Below are 4869 nucleotides of genomic sequence, written 5' to 3' on the forward strand. Positions count from 1 at the left end.
TCATTTCCCGCATCCCGGGAATAAAGTGGGGAGTAGGTAAGAATTATTATCCCTGACATACTGCCGAGCCTGTGGCTTAGTTAGAAAGAAAGCCAGCCATTCCTGAGGCCCCACTGCCTCTCTTGTTCAAGTTAGAATGTGAATAAAATGCTGTATTGAGTTGTGGCTTCTACGTTTCACAGGTATTCTGATCATTACGAAGTTGCTCAGTCAACCAATTGTGAGTAAAGCCGGTCGGTACTGTGAAGCCATTTTCTGAAGGTGTAAAAATAAATTAGTCATGATGATTAAGAATATCGATAAGAAAATCCTCTTCCATCACGATGAAATGTTTTCAAATCTTTAGAAGTTACCAGAAGTCAACTGGGAAATTTGGAGCATAACAAGGGAACAATGAAAAAGTTGTTCCGTTTGACCATACATTAAGCTATTTTGTAATTTTCCTCCAAAAAAAGAGAAACAGAAACAAAGACCAAAACAAACAAACTAAAACACTTTCAACCCAAACCTTCTCAACAATGCTGAGTTTTTCTGTGTACCCTGTCCTTGGTCCACACTCCCAGCTGCTTTTTGTGATCCAAATGGCTGTTTACTTCCAGAAAAAACAAGCAAAAGGAAACACTGAAGGACGCCTCCTTCAACATTGACCTTGACAAACATTTTAACTCACTCAGTTCAGCTTCTCTTTATTAAGAACCAACTGGACAACCTTTCTGCTGGTAGATGCCTTGAGTACAAATCGTTGAAGTCTCCCCTCCAGCAGTCATCAGGTCTAAGTCAGAGCCCGAATAGCTGCGGAAGCTCTTTATTGGAGGTTTGAGCTTTGAAACAACCGATGCGAGATGTGAGCAACGGGAACACTCACAGGCGGGGTGGTGATGAGAGATCCAAACACCAAGTGCTCCAGAGCCTTTGGGGTTGTCATGATTTCACTGTGGCGGAGGGGGATTCAGCCACGAATGCAGAGGCACATGAGGTGGATGGAAGAGCTGTGGAACCAGAAAGGGCTGTCTCAAGAGAACATTCTCAAAGACCTGGTGCTTACTTCACTGTGAAAAAGATTTTCATCGGTGGTGTTAAAGAAGACTCTGGAGAACACCACCTAAGAGACTATTTTGAACAGTATGGGAAAACTGAAGTGATCGAAATCATGACTAATTGAGGCAGTGGCAAGAAGAGAGAGAGGCTTTGCTTTTGTAACCTTTGATGACCATGACTCTGTAGATAAGATTGTCATTCAGAAACATCACACTGTGAATGGCCACAACTGTGAAGTAAGGAAAGCCCTAAGCAAGAGATGGCTAGCACTTCATCCAGCCAAAGACGTCCGAGTGGTCCTGGAAACTTAGGTGGTGGTTGTGGAGATGGTTTTGGTGGGAATAACAACTTAGCTTGTGGAGGGAACATCAGTGGTCGAGGTGGCTTTGTTGGTGGTGGATATGGTGGCAGGGGATGGCTATAATGGAAGCAATTTTAGAGGTGGTGGGAGCTACAGTGATTTTGGCAATTATAACAATCAACCTTCAAAATTTGAACCTATAAAAAGAGGAAACTGGAGGCAGAAGCTCTGGACCCTGTGGTGGTGGAGGCCAATACTTTGCCAAACCACGAAACCAAGGTGGCTATGGTGGGTCCAGCAGCAGCAGTAGCTATGGCAGTGGCAGAAGGTTTGTTTTTTGTTTTTTAATATATCTTTGATTTCAGAGAGAGGAAGGGAGAGGGAGAGAGAGAGATAGAAACACCAATGATGAGAAAGTTGTCATTGATCGGCTGCCTCCTGCACGCCCCCAACTGGGGATTGAGCCTGAAACCTGGGCATGTGCCCTGACTGGGAATCGAACTGCGATCTCCTGGATCCTAGGTCAATGCTCAACCGCTGAGCCAGGGAGAAGGTTTTAATTAGTGCCAGGAAACAAGGCTTAGCAGGAGAGGAGAACCAGAGAAATGACAGGGAAGCTACAGGTTACAACATATTTGTGAACTCAGCCAAGCACAGTGGTGGCAGGGCCCAGCTGCTGCAAAGAAGATATTTTAAGACAATACTGTGTGAATGGGGAGAAAACTTTAAATAATCATATTTTCTGTTCTGTGGAAAGTGTAAAACATTCCAACAAAGGGTTTTTAATGTAGATTTTTTTTGGCACCCATGCTGTTGAATTGATTGCTAAATGTAATAGTCTGATCATGACGCTGAATAAATGTGGCTTAAAAAAAAGACACACCAACTGGACATCCCAAGTCTATAAGGAAGGGGCCACGGAGGAGGCAGTAGGAGTGAGATCAGTTAGGAAACAGTCCTTGTGTGCCGCTTTTATAAGCAGTCTCACAACTTGACACAACTCTGCAAAGCAAAGCAACTTGATTTCCCACAGGTGTGAGTTAGCATCTAACATCTCCCAGGCAGCTGTACTATGTGTATGAGGCGACATCGTTTAGTGGTTAAAGTCTGGACTCAGAGCCTGACTGACTGGGTTTGAATCTGGGATCATGGCTTAGTTACTGTGTAACTTTGGGCAAGTTGTCTAACCTCTCTGTGTCTCAGTTTCTTCATCTGTGAAATAGTAATAATAGTACCTCCCTCTTTGGGTTATTGTGAGGGTTAAATGGTTAGAAGTGTGTTTGGTACTCAGAAATGTTATAAGTATTCAATAAATTAATTAAGAATAAGAAAAGATTAAAAAATCTATGATGAATATGTACATACAAAGGGAACATTAATACAAACATTAAAATACCCAATTAACTTGAAAGGGTATTGTGAAAAGGAGCTTTTCTAGAGTATGAGACTCCATCATTGCTATAATAACTATAAAACACACTTTTCTCTTTGAGGAAAACCCTTATTATACCCTTTTTTCTCAGGCATTCCCACTCTCCCACACCCATTCTCCCATGGGAAACAGTACATGAGCTTTGGAGTGAGATACACATGTCATCACTCAAGCTCTGTGACCTTTGAGCAAGTCTCAGTTTCCTCATCTGTAAAATGGATGTGGTGTTTAATATGAGTACTAGAAAGGACAAATATAAAGCACTTAACACTTGGCTAAATAAAATTTTATTTTTATTATTATTATTATAAATGTTTCCCCTAATCTCAGATCATTTTATCCAGACTGAAGCTCTGTAAAAGCAGGAACTTTATTTCACTCCTCTTTCAGGCCCCTACAAAGGTCATTTATGATAATCAGCAAGTGATAGTTGTTGATAATATAAAGATGATTGATGCCAGAAATTCTGGAACATTTTTGGAGGACCAAAGAAAGAACAAGAAAAATCCTGGCCTGGAGCATCCCAGAAGATCCATGCTGAGGCCAAAAGAGAGGTGGTGGAGGAAGCCTGTGCTCTCTTTACCCAAAAAATTCTTTGGTCAAGAACCCCATTCTTGATCAAAGGGAGCTATTTATTACCTGATTCATGTAACTGTTGAAAAATTGCCTGTGATATATTTCAACTTAGGTTTTTCAAGATCTCATTTTTCTAGCTTTACATAAACAGTAATTAATGTTACTAAAGGAACTTATTAAAAAAACAAAACCCACCAAAAAACCAAGAGCCTCATTCTTGGCTTTACCACTGAGTTGCTTGGAAAATCATCTTCTTTCTTTTGGGTCCTGGTTTCCTCATTTAAGGTTATTGTGAAGGTTCTCTTTACCTCTGAGATGGGGAAGGTCGCAGATGGAAGTGGTTGCAGCCAGGTCATCCACCACTCAATACTGGAAAGAAAACCAAACAGATAAGATGAGAAACTTCCTTTTAACAAATTATGTTGTAATTATGCTGATTTTTCAGTCACATCATCAGTCTAAAAGCAAATCCCATCTCAATGGAATCTATAAGAGGATTAGGAAATGGAGAAAATGGGGGCACATTAGCAAGCCCATGGGATTTCATTTAAGCCCATTTCCCTTCATCCTTTTACTGTTTTTAACTGGTTGGGGTGGAGAGCACCAACAATTCATTGGCTTCCATGCCTGTGTTTAATTTTCTCTCTTCCTGGCTGGCTAATATCTAACCTACTTTTAAGGGGTTCATCCCTTCGGTCATGATATTGAAGAAAAGTGAATAAAGAATCTTTTTGGCGGTGAACTGAACAACAGGAAAAACCCAGGTTAGGAAAAGACACTTTTCCTAAGGACTCTTTCAATCGCAATCCAGTAAAGGGGTGCATGTCACTTTGACTCACAGCTGTAACTTTGGGCTTGGAAGCTAAAGCCATTTTCTGTTTTGCTGTCTTGTTTTATTTCTGTAGATTACTGCATATGCCAAATAATCAAGCTGTGTCAAATGAAATTCCCCCCAACGTGATTGGCATTGAGATGAGTTCACAAATTTTTGTCGTCGTGGATTACGAGCAGATTAAATATATTAATCAGGGCTGCTGTCAATTTACCCAAAGTCAGCCACATTGAAATCTCCCTGAGATTTGGCCAAGCTCCGAGTTACACCTTCCTGTGCAAAAATAGGCACTTAGAAAGGCATGATGTCCAACTTTTCAACTTTGACTTTTGGCTTTAACCAAAGAGAAGGTGAGAAGATAGGCCGTTAATTAATTTTGAAATTGTAGAGACATTTGTGTAGCTTTTCAGGTGTTTAAGCACCTTCCCATGCGTGAAATAGATGTATTGTCACAATTCTCTGAGGGAGGTCCTGTTAGTCTTTCTCAGATAACTTATTTGCTCACGCTTTACAATGTTCAAACTGCAACTTTAATTCTGTCAGTAAATTAGTAATTTTACTGTTGCCATTACAATTTTAAAATGAGCAAATAGCAATCTGAACTTTCAATGGCTTCCCCACAGTGTGCAGCTGGCTTGTTGTCGGTCCCCTTAGACCCCAGCTCTCAGTCCCAGCTCATGGGCCAACAAC

The 4869-nt window shown here is 41.0% G+C and overlaps 1 pseudogene; it reads left to right on the forward strand.

Annotated features, from left to right (window-relative positions):
* The first annotated feature begins 878 nt into the window (after positions 1 to 878).
* On the forward strand, positions 879 to 4412 carry LOC107535939 (heterogeneous nuclear ribonucleoprotein A1 pseudogene; annotated as a pseudogene).
* Positions 4413 to 4869: the final 457 nt, after the last annotated feature.

The sequence above is a fragment of the Miniopterus natalensis genome, chromosome 7, assembly GCF_054644295.1.
Source record: "Miniopterus natalensis isolate mMinNat1 chromosome 7, mMinNat1.hap1, whole genome shotgun sequence".
NCBI lineage: Eukaryota > Metazoa > Chordata > Mammalia > Chiroptera > Miniopteridae > Miniopterus > Miniopterus natalensis.